This window comes from Pseudophryne corroboree, chromosome 1 (genome assembly GCF_028390025.1).
Source record: "Pseudophryne corroboree isolate aPseCor3 chromosome 1, aPseCor3.hap2, whole genome shotgun sequence".
Taxonomy (NCBI): Eukaryota; Metazoa; Chordata; class Amphibia; order Anura; family Myobatrachidae; genus Pseudophryne; species Pseudophryne corroboree.
Genome location: NC_086444.1, coordinates 65,489,030 through 65,507,089, shown reverse-complemented (window position 1 = coordinate 65,507,089; position 18,060 = coordinate 65,489,030). Strand labels below are relative to the sequence as shown.

Sequence of the window (18,060 nt, the reverse complement as noted above, 5' to 3'; positions counted from 1 at the left end):
CAGTTATAGTGTATCAGCGCCAGGCAGTTACTGTGTATCAGCGCCAGGCTTTTAGTGTGTATCAGTGCCAGGCAGTTACAGTGTATCAGCGCCAGGCAGTTACTGTGTATCAGCGCCAGGCAGTTATAGTGTATCAGCGCCAGGCAGTTACTGTGTATCAGCGCCAGGCTTTTAGTGTGTATCAGTGCCAGGCAGTTATAGTGTATCAGCGCCAGGCAGTTACTGTGTATCAGCGCCAGGCTTTTAGTGTGTATCAGTGCCAGGCAGTTACAGTGTATCAGCGCCAGGCAGTTATAGTGTATCAGCGCCAGGCAGTTATAGTGTATCAGCACCAGGCAGTTATAGTGTATCAGCACCAGGCAGTTAGAGTGTATCAGTGCCAGGCAGTTAGAGTGTATCAGCACCAGGCAGTTATAGTGTATCAGCGCCAGGCAGTTATAGTGTATCAGCACCAAGCAGTTACAGTGTATCAGGGCCAGGCAGTTACAGTGTATCAGCACCAGGCAGTTATAGTGTATCAGCGCCAGGCAGTTACTGTGTATCAGCGCCAGGCTTTTAGTGTGTATCAGTGCCAGGCAGTTACAGTGTATCAGCGCCAGGCAGTTATAGTGTATCAGCGCCAGGCAGTTATAGTGTATCAGCACCAGGCAGTTATAGTGTATCAGCACCAGGCAGTTAGAGTGTATCAGTGCCAGGCAGTTAGAGTGTATCAGCACCAGGCAGTTATAGTGTATCAGCGCCAGGCAGTTACTGTGTATTAGCGCCAGGCTTTTAGTGTGTATCAGTGCCAGGCAGTTACAGTGTATCAGCGCTAGGCAGTTAGAGTGTATCAGCGCCAGGCAGTTATAGTGTATCAGCACCAGGCAGTTAGAGTGTATCAGCACCAGGCAGTTAGAGTGTATCAGTGCCAGGCAGTTAGAGTGTATCAACACCAGGCAGTTATAGTGTATCAGCACCAAGCAGTTACAGTGTATCAGGGCCAGGCAGTTAGAGCGTATCAGCGCCAGGCAGTTATAGTGTATCAGCGCCAGGCAGTTATAGTGTATCAGCACCAGGCAGTTACAGTGTATCAGGGCCAGGCAGTTATAGTGTATCAGGGCCAGGCTTTTAGTGTGTATCAGTGCCAGGGAGTTACAGTGTATCAGCGCCAGGCAGTTACAGTGTATCAGCGCCAGGCAGTTATAGTGTATCAGCGCCAGGCAGTTATAGTGTATCAGCACCAAGCAGTTACAGTGTATCAGCACCAAGCAGTTACAGTGTATCAGCGCCAGGCAGTTACAGTGTATTAGCGCCAGGCAGTAATCGTATATAATCACCAGGCAGTTATAGTGTATCAGCGCCAGGCAGTTATAATGTATCAGCACCAGGCAGTTATAATGTATCAACACCAGGCAGTTATAATGTATCAGCACCAGGCAGTAATCGCATATAATCAGCAGGCAGTAATCGCATATAGGCCCTCATTCCGAGTTGTTCGCTCGGTATTTTTCATCGCATCGCAGTGAGAATTCTCTTAGTGCGCATGCGTAATGTTCGCACTGCGCATGCGTCAAGTAACTTTACTAAGAAGAAAGTAATTTTACTCACGGCTTTTTCGTCGCTCCGGAGAACGCATTGTGATTGACAGGAAATGGGTGTTACTGGGCGGATGTACGGCGTTTTAGGGGCGTGTGGCAGGAAACGCTACCGTTTCCGGAAAAAACGCAGGCGTGTCTGGAGAAACGGTGGGAGTGCTTGGGCGGACGCTGGGTGTGTTTATGACGTCAGCCGGGACCGAAAAGCACTGAATTGATCGCACAGGCAGAGTAAGTCTGGAGTTACTCAGAAACTGCTAACTCGGTTTTGATCGCAATATTGCGAATACATCGGTCGCACATTTAAGATGTTTAGATTCACTCCCAGTAGGCGGCGGCTTAGCGTGTGTAACTCTGCTATAATCGCCTTGCGAGCGAACAACTCGGAATGAGGGCCCTAATCAGCAGGCAGCAATAGTATACTCAGCACCAGGCAGTTACAGTGTACCAGCAGTGATGCTCCGCAGCGCACACTACTGGCGGCCGGTGGGAAGTGCAGCCTCTCATGTATCAGCGGCCGGCGATTGGTCCCTGTGCTGCTCCCTCCCCTTTCCTCTCTTGCTTCATCTCGCTGTAGCTCGCTCCGGCTGCTGGTACAGACTGGAATTGGGTAGCTGCAGCGTCCATTCCCTTCCAGCCGCTCCGTGCCCCCTGCAGGACGCGTCCCCCCGCTGTGACACCGGAGCAGTGCAGGTGAGAGCCCCCGCTATGTGCTGTGTCACTGGGCGCCCCCCGGATCTGCGCGCAGGGTCCCCAGGGCTGGAACGCAGGAAGTGCTGGCAGATCAGCGACCTCAGTGCACACCTGATGCTTATACCGCTGAGTTACACTGTCTCTCCTACCAGCTCTGGTGGAACTACAAGTCTCAGTATACACTGCACTTCCACATGAGCAGGGGAGTCATGGATGCCTTCCAGCTGGAGCCCTTCAGCCAATCCCCCATCTGTTTGTGTTTATCTGTTGTTACTTAGATAGATATATATATATATATATATATATATATATATATATATATATATATATATATATATATATCTCTATCTGTACACTGGGTGATACTGGAAGTAACACTGTCTGCAAACTATCATTATCTTCAATCATGAAGCACCAACATACTCCATAGTGCAGAGCCGGGCCTAACCAATATGATGCCCTAGGCAAGATTTTGGCTAGCACCGCCGCTAGTTCTGCAGGAGATGTCTGACATGAGTCACCTGGCAGCTCTGCTAACGTCAGGCGCCTTTTGTTTATGAAAATGGATCTTATTTGCATTACTATGTGGCTAGGCTGCACAAGCAACTTCTACTGATTAAAATGATATGCAGCATGCCTATATACTGTGTGCCACTGCGGCTGTATCTGCATATGAAATGCTACATTACAGTGATTTCCAGAAATACACACAGAATATAGGCATGCTGCATATCATTTTAATCAGCAGAAGCTGCTGGTGCCCCTAAGCATACCAAATGCCCTATGCCTAAGGCCGGCTCTGCCGTAGTGTGACACAAGACTGACAAACACACAACCTGTATTGTTACAAGTATTTGATACTATGAGCCACAGGTGACAGCTGATCCTCAGTACTAGTATTGTACGGCCTTACCCTGTCTCTGTGACAACCTCGCCCTTTTATCTGTCCCCCATGCACGCTGTCTCCTGGGTGTCACCCCTGACTCTGATCTCTCCCTTCCCCACTCTCTCTGCCAACCCTACTGCTTCCACCACCATAATATCTCCAGGATCCGGCCCTTTCCATCCTTAAGGCCACACAGGTTTCTATGGAGACTGCCTATTGCTGAATTTACCAAGCAGAGCTTGTGCCCATTAGCTAACGCCATCTTCAATATTCTCCCCCGGCAGTAGGTGCCCGCAAATGTGTGGTCATTCTACCGACCCTGCACGGTAGGGGTCCCGAATTAGAAGTGACCATATTCATTTTCTCTAACGTCCTAGAGGATGTTGGGGACTCCGTAAGGACCATGGGGAATAGACGGGCTCCGCAGGAGATAGGGCACTTTAAGAAAGCTTTGGATTCTGGGTGTGCACTGGCTCCTCCCTCTGTCCCTTCTCCAGACCTCAGTTTTACACTGTGCCCAGAGGAAGATGGGCGCACTGCAGGGAGCTCTCCTGAGTTCTTTGCATTAGAAAGCATTTTTGTTTGGATTTTTCTATTTTTACAGGGAGGACTGCTGGCAACAGGCTCCCTGCATCGAGGGACTGGGGAGAGAGGAGCAGACCTACTTAAATGATAGGCTCTGCTTCCTCAGCTACTGGACACCATTAGCTCCAGAGGGGGTGAACACAGGTTCGTCCTGGGCGTCCACCCCCGGAGCCACGCCGCCGTTCTCCTCACAGAGCCAGAAGAACAGAAGCAAGAAGACGTCTCAGGCGGCAGAAGCCTTCAGCGGCTTCACTGAGGTAACGCACAGCACCGCAGCTGTGCGTCATTGCTCCACACACCTCACACACTCCGGTCACTGTATGGGTGCAGGGCGCAGGGTGGGCGCCCTTGGCAGCAATAATAACACCTCAAAACATGGCAAAAAGATATATACATGTACAGCTGGGCACTGTACATGTATATAAAAGAGCCCCCGCCATTTTTACACATATTTGAGCGGGACCGAAGCCAGCCGCCGAGGGGGCGGGGCTTCTCCCTCAGCACTCACCAGCGCCATTTTTCTCTCCACAGAACGCTGAGAGGAAGCTCCCCGGACTCTCCCCTGCTTACACACGGTGAAGGGGTGTTTAAAAGAGAGGGGGGGGGGGGGGGGCACATAATTGGCGGATAAGATATTATACAGCGCTGCTGGGGAAAAACATTTTGTGTTGGTCTCCAGGGTCATTGCGCTGGGGTGTGTGCTGGCATACTCTCTCTCTGTCTCTCCAAGGGGCCTTCAAGGGGATTCTGTCTTCAGAAAAGAGTTTCCCTGTGTGTGTGAAGTGTGTCGGTACGTGTGTGTCGACATGTTTGACGAGGAAGGCTCGCTTAATGTGGAGGGGGAGTGTTTGAATGTTAGGTCGCCGTCGGCAACGCCGCCACCGGACTGGGTGGATATGCTGAATGTCTTAAATGCAAATGTGAATCTCCTGCATAAAAGGTTAGACAAGGCTGAGGCTAGGGATCAGTCAGGTAGCCAGACCGTGCTGTCCCTGTGGTGCCAGGACCTTCAGGGTCTCAAAAGCGCCTCATATCCCAGGTCGCTGACACAGATACCGACACAGATACTGACTAGTGTCGACTATGAGGATGCAAAATTACAGCCGAAGGTGGCAAAGGGTATTCGATACATGATTATTGCCATAAGAGGTTTTGCATATCACTGAGGAACCCCCTGTCCCTGACACGAGGGTTCACATGTATAAAGGGAAAAAGCCTGAGGTCACGTTTCCGTCCTCATTTGAGCTAAGCGAATTGTGCGAAAAGGCTTGGGAGTCTCCGGATAGGAGACCACATGTTCCCAAAAGGATTCTTATGGCGTATCCTTTTCCCCAGACGGATAGGATACGATGGGAATCTTCGCCTAAAGTAGACAAGGCGCTGACACGCTTATCCAAGAAGGTGGCACTGCCTTCTCCGGATACTGCTTCCCTCAAGGATCCTGCTGATCGCAAGCAGGAAATTACCATGAAGCACATTTACACACATTCAGGAACTATCGTTAGACCAGCCATGGCGTCGGCCTGGGTTTGTAGTGCTGTCGTGGCATGGGCAGACTCCTTATCTACGGAGATTGACACCTTAGATAGGGATACCGGTCTAATGACCATTGAGCATATCAGAGATGCTGCCTTGTATATGAGGGATGCTCAGAGAGACATTTGTTTACTAAGCTCCAGAATAAACGCTTTGTCTATTTCTGCTAGGCGACTCTTGTGGACACGACAGTCGACGGGAGACGCCGACTCAAAGCGGCATATGGAGTCATTGCCTTACAAGGGGGAGGAGTTGTTTGGAGAAGGCCTCTCGGACCTTGTCTCTACTGCTACGGCCGGTAAATCGAATTTTTTACCTTATGTTCCCCCGCAGCATGCTAAGAAGGTACCACATTATCAAATGCAGTCCTTTTGTTCTAATAAAAGCAAGAAGGTACGAGGATCGTCCTTTGTTGCCAGGGGTAAAGGCAAGGGAAAAAAGCTGCACTCTGCTAGTTCCCAAGAGCAGAAGTCCTCCCCTACTTCCGCAAAGTCCACCGCATGATGCTGGGGCTTTCCGGGGGGGGGGGGGGGTCGGGGTCAGATCAAGTCTGGGCATGTCTTTGTCTTTTCAGCCACGTCTGGGTTCTCTCACAGGTGGATCCCTGGGCAATAGAGATTGTTTCCCAGGGATACAGACTGGAATTCGAAGACATGCCTCCTCGACGGTTTTTCAAATCGGCTCTGCCGGCTTCCCTGTCGGAGAGGGAGGTGGTGTTGGCTGCAATTCACAAATTGTACATTCAACAGGTGATAGTCGAAGTTCCTCATCTCCAGCAAGGAGAGGGTTATTATTCATCCCTGTTTGTGGTACCGAAACCAGACGGTTCGGTCAGACCCATTTTAAATCTGAAATCCCTGAACCTGTACTTGAAGAGGTTCAAGTTCAAAATGGTATCGCTCAGAGTGGTCATCGCCAGCCTGGAGGGAGGGGATTGGATGGTGTCCCTGGACATAAAGGATGCGTACCTTCATGTTCCGATTTTCCCTCCTTACCAGGCGTTCCTGAGATTTGCAGTACAGGACTGTCACTACCAATTTCAGACGTTGCCGTTTGGTCTTTCCACGGCCCCGAGAATTTTCACCAAGGTAATGGCGGAAATGATGGTGCTCCTGCGCAGGCAGGACGTCACAATTATCCCGTACTTGGACGATCTCCTCATAAAGGCGAGATCTCGGGAGAAGTTGCTGGACAGCGTGTCTCTGTCCGTGAAGACGTTGCAGAGGCACGTCTGGATTCTCAATTTACCGAAATCCCAGCTAGTCCCTGCAACGCGTCTGACCTTTTTGGGCCTGATTCTAGACACAGACCGAAAAAGAGTTTTCTTTCAGTGGAGAAGGCTCAGGAGCTCGTAGCTCTGGTCAGGAACCTATTGAAGCCAAAAAAGGTTTCAGTGCATCATTGCACGAGGGTTCTGGGGAAGATGGTGGCTTCATATGAGGCCATCCCCTTCGACGGGTTCCAAGCAAGGACCTTTCAATGGGACTTACTGGACAAATGGTCCGGGTCTCATCCTCACATGCAAAAACGGATCACCCTGTCTCCCAGGGCCAGGGGGGTGTCTCTCCTGTGGTGGCTGCGCAGTGCTCACCTCCTGGAGGGTCGCAGGTTCGGCATTCAGGACTGGGTCCTGGTGACCACGGATGCGAGCCTCCGAGGTTGGGGAGCTGTCGCACTAGGAAGAAATTTCCAGGGTCTCTGGTCAAGCCTAGAGACTGGTCTCCACATCAATGTCCTGGAGTTGAGGGCCATATATAACGCCCTACGCCAAGCGGAGGAATAGCTTCGGAACAAACCGGTTCTGATTCAGTCAGAGAATGTCACGGCAGTGGCTCATGAAAACCGCCAAGGCGGCACAAGGAGCAGAGTGGCCATGGCAGAGGCGACCAGGATTCTACGCTGGGCGGAAGGCCATGTAAGCGCACTATCAGCAGTGTTCATCCCGGGGGTGGACAACTGGGAGGCAGACTTCCTCAGCAGGCATGACCTGCATCCGGGAGAGTGGGGACTTCATCAAGAAGTCTTCACACAGATCACGGATCGGTGGTGACTGCCTCAGATGGACATGATGGCGTCCCGCCTCAACAAAAAGCTAAAGAGGTATTGCGCCAGGTCAAGAGACCCTCAGGCGGTTGCGGTAGACGCTCTGGTGACACCTTGGGTGTTCAGATCGGTCTATGTGTTTCCTCCTCTACCTCTCATACCCAAGGTGTTGAGGATAATAAGAATAAGAAGGGTCAGAACAATCCTCATTGTTCCAGATTGGCCAAGGAGGACTTGGTATCCGGATCTGCAAGAGTTGCTCACAGAAGATCCGTGGCCTCTTCCTCTAAGGCAGGACCTGCTGCAGCAGGGGACCTGTCTGTTCCAAGACTTACCACGGCTGTGTTTGACGGCATGGCGGTTGAACGCCGGATCCTAGCGGAAAAAGGGATTCCGGAGGAGGTCATTCCTACCCTGATCAAGGCTAGGAAGGACGTGACGTCGAAACATTATCACCGTATATGGCGAAAATGTTTCTTGGTGTGAGGGCAGAGATGCTCCTACGGAGGAGTTCCAGTTGGGCCGTCTGCTTCACTTCCTTCAAACGGGAGTGAATTTGGGCCTAAAATTAGGGTCCATAAAGGTTCAAATTTCGGCCTTATCCATTTTCTTTCAAAGAGAATTGGCTTCTCTTCCTGAAGTACAGACTTTTGTGAAGGGCGTGCTGCATTTTCAGCCTCCCTTTGTACCTCCGGGTGGCGCCTTGGGACTTTAACGTGGTATTAAGTTTCCTCAAGTCACCTTGGTTTGAACCACTCAAAACAGTGGAGTTGAAATACCTCACTTGGAAAGTGGTCATGTTGTTGGCCTTAGCTTCTGCAAGGCGGGTTTCGGAATTGGCGGCTTTATCATATAAAAGCCCATACCTGATTTTTCACGTGGATAGGACAGAGTTGAGGACTCGTCCTCAATTTCTGCCCAAGGTGGTCTCATCTTTTCATGTGAACCAACCTATTGTCGTGCCTGTGGCTACACGGGACTTGGAGGATTCCGAGTCCCTGGATGTGGTCAGGGCTTTTGAAGATTTATGTGACCAGAACGGCTAGGATCAGGAAGACCGAAGCTCTGTTTGTTCTGTATGCGGCCAACAAGGTTGGCGCTCCTGCTTCAAAGCAGACTATTGCTCGCTGGATCTGTAACACGATTCAGCAGGCTCATTCTTCGGCAGGATTGCCATTGCCTAAATCGGTTATGGCCCATTCCACTAGGAAGGTGGGCTCTTCTTGGGCGGCTGCCCGAGGGGTCTCGGCACTACAACTGTGCCGAGCTGCTACTTGGTCGGGGTCAAACACCTTTGCAGAGTTCTATAAGTTTGATACCCTGGCTGAGGAGGACCTCCTGTTTGCTCAATCGGTGCTGCAGAGTCATCCGCACTCTCCCGCCCCTTTGGGAGCTTTGGTATAATCCCCATGGTCCTTACGGAGTCCCCAGCATCCTCTAGGACGTTAGAGAAAAAAAGATTTTACTTACCGGTAAATCTATTTCTCGTAGTCCGTAGAGGATGCTGGGCGCCCGTCCCAAGTGCGGACTTCTTCTGCAAGACTTGTATATAGTTATTGCTTACATAAGGGTTATGTTATAGTTGATCGGGTTTGAACCGAGGCTATGTTATTGTTCATACTGTTAACTGGGTAGTTTATCACAAGTTATACGGTGTGATTGGTGTGGCTGGTATGAATCTTGCCCTTAGATTTACAAAATCCTTTCCTCGTACTGTTAATCTCCTCTGGGTACAGTTTCTCTAACTGAGGTCTGGAGGAGGGACATAGAGGGAGGAGCCAGTGCACACCCAGAATCCAAAGCTTTCTTAAAGTGCCCTATCTCCTGCGGAGCCCGTCTATTCCCCATGGTCCTTACGGAGTCCCCAGCATCCTCTACGGACTACGAGAAATAGATTTACCGGTAAGTAAAATCTTATTATCACCTCACTTTTAACACATAGCAGGAACAGAACCTGTTCGGAGCCCCTGTCCCTGTATGGGATTTTACTTTATACATCCAGGCTAACCTTAAATTATAATTGTTGAGCCTAAAATGTGATAATTAATATGCCCCTTGTCCGTGTCTTTATCTCTTGCATAGATTACTGCAATTATATTCCTTGCTGGCCTGATGAACGCCCACCTCACAGCTCTACGTCTGTTCGTAATGCCGCTGTCTGCCTCATTTTCCTGTCCGGTCACCCTAACACCCCTTTTCCATTCAAATCCTGGGTCTGACCCAGTTCCAACCCTGACCACACTGCAGCTGCGATCCAGGTTATTCCCAGGTCAGCCTCTTTCACACTGTACCTGTGTGCAGTGTATCTGTTCTGCCTGCGCTTGGAGATGACATTATCTCCAAGCGCCGGTGATCCGCCACTCCTTATGCTTGTACCGGGACCCGAATCGCCCATTTATACTGCCCGGTTACCAGGTCCGTGACCGGCGGTAGGGGTCCCGGCGATCAGCATGCCGACGGTAGGAGCCCTGCTGACGGAATGCCGATAGGGTGGGGAGCACAACAGAGCCCCTTGCGGGCTCGCTGCTCTCGCCATGCTACGGGCACGGTGGCTTGCTGCGCTCACCACAGGTTCCATTTCCACTGTATGGGTGTCGTGGACAAACATGAGTGGGAATAGATCCTGTATGTTGGGATCATGCGTGTCGGCATTTTAAGCAGTCGGCTTTTTGACTGCCGGTAACATGTCCTCATCCCTTTTCAGCAACCCTTTCATCCGCACTCGCACTCTGTCCTGTCCCATTTCTCAGTACTTGTATAACACTTTATGTACGACACTCCTAACCCTCGTGGTGCCATATAATTAGAAGATAACAGCGGTGCATATTCCATGGCAGTGCTTCCTGCACACGTGCATATCACTGCTGGAAGCTGGCTGCTGGTACGTATCACATAGTGCTGATTTCCTGTCACACAAGTAGTGATATTCTGCCTTCTCAGGGATAATGTCGCCGGTTTATAAGGCATTGGGGGTCATTCCGAGTTGATCATAGCTGTGCTAAATTTTAGCACAGCTACGATCAGGAACTCGGACATGCGGCAGGATGCCCAGCACAGGGCTAGGCCGCCTTGCATGTCAGTGCCCCCCCCTGCAGAAGTGCAAAGGCATCGCACAGCGGTGATGCCTTTGCACTTCAAGAGTAGCTCTCGGCCAGCGCAGCTTTAGCGTGCTGGCCGGGAGCTACTCTTCGCTCCCCGGCCCACAGTGGCTGCGTGTGACGTCGCGCAGCCGCTGCGGGCCATTCCCTGCACGGTCCGACCACGCCTGCGTTGGCCGGACCGCGCCCATGAAACGGCGGTCAAACGCCGCCATTTCGTCCCCTCCCATCCATCGACCGCCTCTGCCTGTCAATCAGGCAGAGGCGATCGTAGTGCAGCGACGGGCGGCCATGCAGGGGACCTCATGATTGGCGAAGTAGAAGTTTTAGCTGGTCCATTCCTTCACTTTGCCAGCGACGACCTGACCCCTAGATATGGCACTGATGACTGTTTCGCTTTAATAGTGTGCCAATTGTACATACATGAGGTTTATTTGTACAGTATATGGTTCTACTTCTTTTGTATGCATGCATCTATATAATAAAACTGACCGCTGATAGTAATGACATCACGGCTGCCGCTGCAGCGACTGGCCAGAACACCCAGAGAAGAGGACTGGGGCACGACAGGGCAGAGCGTGGGCAGCTGAGGCGGCCTAGCAGACGCCCGATCCATTTTTAATAGTTAAACAATAATACAAGCCAATGGTGACGTTCACACCCCTCTTCTGTAAAAGTGTAAGTCCATAATTGACTTTACAGAGTGTAGGCCCCTGTATATCCCATGGCCTCTCACATGCTGGTAAGTAAAATGCATGTTAACCGGTGCAAAAATGGCCCCAATTCTGTTCAATTACTCCATACCCACTGATGCTGGCACTCACCTTCTGAGGAGCTGCAGTCGCTATGGCTGTTTATGACACGCTGCCTTCTCCATTGGTTTGCGTTTAACTTAAGGAGACACGTACAGGAATCCTAAGTTCCCTCCAGTATGATCTGGACACTGGTCCTAATTCAGATCCTGATCGTAGATGTGCTAAATTTAGTACATCTACGATCCGTTTCTCTGACATGCGGGGTAGACGCCCAGCACAGGGCTAGTCCGCCATCGCACAGCTGCAGTGCTTTTGCACCCGCTGAGTAACTCCCTGCCAGCGCAGCTCCTGCGCGCTGCCAGGGTGCTGACCGCCGCGTCCCGGTTTCCCACGGCTGTGTGTGACGTCACGCAGCCACCGCAACCCGCCCCCGTAACGTTACGAACACGCCTGTGTTGTTCAGACCGCGCCCCGCTAATGGCGTTCTAACGCCATTGGCATGACCCCTCCCGCAACCGCCTCTGTCTGTCAATCACTGGGTTCCCGGGGTGCGCACGCGCAGTGCGGCCGCTGCAGCGATCCTGTCTGAATTACCCCCAGTTCTAGTTACTGAATGTCAAACTATTTTGAAATTCGAATTTGTTTAGCCAGGTGTCTTTGGGTTTTGAAGCCTAACACGCGCTCCCTGTACAGTACCTGGTTCTCGTATCGGAAAAACAAAAATGGTTGTGCAAATATACGATCTGTGGTTTTAGGGGGACATGTACAAAGCAGTGATAAAAGTGGAGAAGTTGCCCATGGCAACCAATCACCATTGACCTAACATTTATAATTTGTATACTATAAAAGTATACAGAGCAGCTGATTGGTTGCCTTGGGCAACTTCTCCACTGGCTCATTTCTCCACTTTTATCACTGCTTAGTACGGCACCCTTAGTTCCTAATGGGTGCAGGTGAGAGTGACTCGGCCATACCCACATCTCTTGATGTCTCAGTATACACTGTTCAGAGTGCCACGTGCCGCCTGTAATGGCTCTGAGGAAGCTTTGATAGTCTGACAAAATACTGTAGACATAATTGGCACCGCTCCACTGGCAAACAACACAATAGCATCATTAATAAGATCTTTATGTTCAAAATATGAATTTTCTAATAAGGTGAATCTCCCAGCAACACATCTGTCCAGAGCATGAAGCCTTGTCCAGTGTGTTTTCTGGTTATGTCACCCTTCCTCTTGTGTACGTTAACTTCTGCCTTTGGTCTAAAAACCTCAGAGATCCTCCTTCTGTCCGACCGACAGAATTACTGCAGATTCGGCACAAAGTACAAATCGGAGCATTGACGTCTCGTCGGTTACTCTGTGTAAGGGGTTCTTCTATCCTGTTTCGCAAAATGACCTATAATATTGTGAGCAATTTATCAAACCTTTTGAGAGAGAATGTGAAGTTGCCCATGGAAACCAGTCAACTTCTAGCTATCATTTATCTAACACAACGATAACGACGAGTAGCTGATTAGTTACTATGGACAGCTTGTCCACTTTATCTCTCTTGAAGGCTTCATACTTCTCACACTGTATCTGAGTTAATTACAGTGCAGAAAAAAGGAAAATGCAGGTGCACACTCTAAGCAGTAAGAACACTGGTAATCAGAACAATTTATAATAAACTGAGCTGCAATTTAACATGGAGTAAAATGAAGGTTTTTAGCATAATGTTTGGCCAAAAAAAGGACTTGAACCTTAGACATGTTAGGGACCCACTTGTTGAGGTCACCTTGCCGTGGTACGTGGTCCCATATTTGTTGGCCAAAAATTATGCTAAGAACCTCAATTTTACTCCATCGCACAGATATATTGTTGGCGACAGGAACCACTGAAAATGACATCGCAACTGGGTGGGCATATTTAAATGGGTTCTTCTGACCAGAAATATTGTGCGGCTGGATTGGTATGTTTGTACTATATCATTGGTGTGCATCAGTCAGCTGTTAGATTGGTTGCTACAGTGTGTGTACCCTAAATAACAGTCCAGGTTTTTATCATACCTATGCTTGAGCACACAGGTGACTTTAATTAGTACCGCTGTCATTTTGATTTAACCGACTGTGCTGAAACATGGATATCCTTAAATCCTGTCCTGTCAGTGTTCCTTGAGGACTGAATTTGAGAAGTGCCTTTACTCCATGTTAAATTGTTCTGCATTTCCACTTTATCTGTGTGGCAGTACAAGTCACAGCATGATAGCTCTTCTTAATATGTTTAGAATCGGGATGTGCAGTCCAGGCCCCATATATTAATTACAGTGCAGCAATACAGTATGTGTATAACTCTTGTATGGGGTTACTTGGCTGAAGGGGTGATTATACAAGCAGTATTGTAAGAGTAGCCTTTATAGATAATTTAGCAATGTAATGCTAGCTCAAATGTATCTAGTGGAGCACTCTTCTCAGATTATTTGGTTTCAATAAGCTCCCAAGTACTTAAAAAAAACTTGTGTTCACCATATGGGTATGGGTCGACTCCACTTAGGTCGACAGTCATTGAGTCGACCACTGAAGGTCGACAGGGACAATAGGTCGATATGGGTTTTTGGACATTTTATTTTTGTGTCGTTTTCTTCGTGAAGTGACGGGGAACCCCAATTAGTGCATCGTGTGCCCTCACATGGCTCGCTTCGCTCGCCATGCTTCAGACGAGGTGGCTCGCTCCGGTACTGCTGCGCTTGACACAGGTTACCGTTCCCAATTGTAGTCCACGTGGATCGTCGAGTATGAAAAAGTCCCAAAAATTGTAAAAAATGTGAAAAACTAATGGCGACGTTTTTCCATGTCGACCTAAGCTGCGCCGACCTAACGACTGTATCCCCACCATATAACATCATGGAAGAGTTTTTAGGGTCTTCGATTGCTCTTATGTATTGTAATTTGTTTTCTGGATGCCTTTGACTTGTAAAAATTGATGGTTAGCAGCCATCGATGTTCCTGATTTGCCAGCCATTGGGTGCAGCTTTCCAATGCCCATCCTGTGGCTGGCTGCTTCTGTACCGCTGCAAACACCCGGAAGTGGTGTCTGCAGCTCAGCTAATGTGTGCATGTGCAAGGTATGACAATCGATCGTTATACCGTCCGACTGTTGTGATGTAATAGCTAGTAGCCATCGCATCGCTGGATTTGATGACTGAAGTCCAGCAAACATTTAATGCCAGGTTTCCGATCCCTAGTCGATAGGCAAAATGGGAGAGCACACGGAGGTATGGGGGGGTGTTCAATTAAGTGCCGTTTTTTTTCGACTGGTCGAAAAAAAAACAAAAAAACACTAATTCGACACAGGATATTCAATTGCGAGCGTTTTTGCCCGTTTTTTAATCCATTTTCGCCCATGCGGTTTTACTTTTTTTTTTTTTTGTAGAATCGGCATGGGTGAAAATTGCTCCAAAAACGGGCGAAAATGCTAGAATGCGTGTATCAGCGGTGAATTCGCCAATACACGTGGTTTTCGCCAGTGCCGGATTTTTCGACCTAAAAACGGGCGAAAAGTTAATTTCTTTTTTCGACTGGTCGAAAAATCTGCATTAATTGAATACCCCCCATAGTGGTAACTGTCACTATACTGAAGATCTCTGTGCTGGGACAGGCTCTTATTGGATGAGCTTCCCCTGTACCAGTTCCTTGTCAACTTAATACAGTTCATATATTGTTATAATAGATGTTAATTGCTGGGCCAATACCACAATCATTAATGAATAAGTCCAGAGGGCTTAAACGCCAGATCACTGAGGCCTATTTGTGCGGCCGTAAGGTGACTGCGCACATTTGCCGATGGGCGTCATCTAACTGACTTTACCCACAAGTCCAGTAGTCCTCTGCCTGTGGTCATGAGGAAACGATCTGCAGTGTTGGTGACTGATATTGTGGCCAGTATAGCAGCATAAGAGCTTTACATAAGATTGCTTTCATGTGGCGGAAATAGTGAATGTGATTAATACATTGTTAGGTACTTCTATAAGGCATATCATTGCTACTTGTCTGTTCCCTGAGTCCCATCTGTTCTCTCCTGTATCAGATGACACTGGTTTGAAAATCTCATTTGTTAGGAAAGGGGTGTGGAGGATGGTGAATGCTTCATCATTACTCTCGTGCACTGGGGATTTCAGTAGCTCCTTATTGTGTCTATAAACCTGCTGCTTTTCATAGGCTTCCAGCAAATTCTGCATTGTGCTAGTGAGGAATGATCATGTACAGAACCACCGTAAATGGTCTATGCAGAATTTCTATATTTCACATCAAATTCAATCTGACACCCCAGATGAGGAATAACTGGTATGTCAGACCTAATCCACATAAGTCTTTTGTCTGTATCCTAGCTACCACTGACATTCTAATTCCCTACAGATCTTACATAAATCGTGGATACACTTAGAAAAATAAAATGCAGGCTCACTATGCAAACATTACTACTTAAAATTGAAATATATATATTACAATTAAATATAATATGAGGTTGTTAGCGTAAATTTGTCCAACGTTATGGGTTTGCCCACCAACATTCAGGTCACCTCATAGGGCAAATCCCTAACATTCTAGTGCTTCACGTCTGGGGCACAAGGCAACCCCAAACCAGCCCAGCCAGAAAAAAACAAAAAAACCATGACATCACACAAATAAAAATAGCAGTGAAGTGTAACAGACCTGAACCCCTAGAATGTTAAGGACTTGTCAGATGAAGTGACCTGAATGTTTTTGTGGGCAGGCCCGTAACTTTGGCCAGATTTATGCTAACAACCTCTTAAATTATATTTAATTGAAATGTATATTTCAATTTGAAGTAGTAATGTTTGCATAGTGCACCTGCATCCTTTTTTTTTCTAAGTGTAGTACTATAAATCTCAGCAAGGTAGCACCTCTCATTACCAGCAGCCAGGGTGTAGTCTAGAGCCCCTCCCCCTATATAAACCTTGGATAGAAAGCTGCTACCTTTTATATAAACCTCTCCTATCTCATTATCCCCATATCTACACCACTATGGAGTACATTGGTTCTTTATCATAAACAACATAGTGTGTGTGTGTGTGTGTGTGTGTGTATATATATATATATATATATATATATATATATATATATATATATATATATATATATATATATATATATATATCTGACATCCTAAGTGGATGCTGGGACGTAAGGACCATGGGGAATAGCGGCTCCGCAGGAGACTGAGCACAACTAAAAGAAAGCTTTAGACTAACTGGTGTGCACTGGCTCCTCCCACTATGACCCTCCTCCAGACTTCAGTGCATCCGGCTGAGCTGGATGCACACTAGGGGCTCTCCTGAGCTCCTAGAAAGAAAGTATATTTTAGGTTTTTGATTTTACAGTGAGATCTGCTGGCAACAGACTCACTGCAGCGAGGGACTAAGGGGAGAAGAAGCGTACCTACCTGACTGGAGATAGTTTGGGCTTCTTAGGCTACTGGACACCATTAGCTCCAGAGGGATCGAACACAGGACCCGACCTCGATCGTTCGGTCCCGGAGCCGCGCCGCCGTCCCCCTTACAGAGCCAGAAGCAAGAAGTGGTCCGGAAAATCGGCGGCAGAAGACCTCTGTCTTCAACAAGGTAGCGCACAGCACTGCAGCTGTGCGCCATTGCTCCTCATGCACACCTCACACTCTGGTCACTGATGGGTGCAGGGCGCTGGGGGGGGCGCCCTGAGCAGCAATATAAACACCTTGGCTGGCAAATCATCACAATATATAGTCCCAGGGCTATATATGTGATAAATTACCCCTGCCAGAATTCCTGAAAAAAGCGGGAGAAAAGTCAGCCGAAAAAGGGGCGGGGCTAACTCCCTCAGCACACTGGCGCCATTTCTCTGACGTCCTAGTGGATGCTGGGAACTCCGTAAGGACCATGGGGAATAGACGGGCTCCGCAGGAGACTGGGCACTCTAAAAGAAAGATTAGGTACTATCTGGTGTGCACTGGCTCCTCCCTCCTATGCCCCTCCTCCAGACCTCGGTTAGATTTCTGTGCCCGGCCGAGCTGGATGCACACTAGGGGCTCTCCTGAGCTCCTAGAAAGAAAGTATATTTCTCTAACGTCCTAAGTGGATGCTGGGGACTCCGTAAGGACCATGGGGAATAGCGGCTCCGCAGGAGACTGGGCACATCTAAAGAAAGCTTTAGGACTATCTGGTGTGCACTGGCTCCTCCCCCTATGACCCTCCTCCAAGCCTCCGTTAGATCTCTGTGCCCGAACGAGAAGGGTGCACACTAGGGGCTCTCCTGAGCTTCTTAGTGAAAGTTTTAGTTTAGGTTTTTTATTTTCAGTGAGACCTGCTGGCAACAGGCTCACTGCATCGAGGGACTAAGGGGAGAAGAAGCGAACTCACCTGCGTGCAGAGTGGGTTGGGCTTCTTAGGCTACTGGACATTAGCTCCAGAGGGACGATCACAGGCCCAGCTTGGATGGGTCCCAGAGCCGCGCCGCCGGCCCCCTTACAGAGCCAGAAGAGGTCCGGAAAATCGGCGGCAGAAGACGTCCTGTCTTCAACAAGGTAGCGCACAGCACTGCAGCTGTGCGCCATTGCTCTCAGCACACTTCACACTCCGGTCACTGAGGGTGCAGGGCGCTGGGGGGGGCGCCCTGAGACGCAATAATAAACACCTTGGATGGCAAAAAATGCATCACATATAGCTCCTGGGCTATATGGATGCATTTAACCCCTGCCAAAATACATAAAAAAACGGGAGATAGGCTCCGCCCCTTTCTCGGCGTCCTTATCTCCTCAGCACACTGGCGCCATTTTCCCTCACAGCTCCGTTGGAGGGAAGCTCCCTGGCTCTCCCCTGCAGTCACTACACTACAGAAAGGGTTAAAAAAGAGAGGGG

At 49.0% G+C, this 18,060-nt stretch overlaps 1 protein-coding gene across 3 annotated transcripts in view; it reads left to right on the top strand.

Moving 5' to 3' along the window:
* Nucleotides 1–18,060, top strand: part of ME2 (malic enzyme 2) — a 173,108-nt gene that overhangs the window by 74,529 nt on the left and 80,519 nt on the right. The window contains exon 1 of one of the 3 annotated variants that reach the window (XM_063960188.1): nt 2,099–2,267. The exons of the other annotated variants lie outside the window; for them this stretch is intronic. The gene's annotated coding sequence lies outside the window, so the exon portion shown is untranslated. Of the gene's footprint in view, nt 1–2,098; nt 2,268–18,060 lie in introns of those variants that run through there. 3 annotated transcript variants of the gene reach the window in all.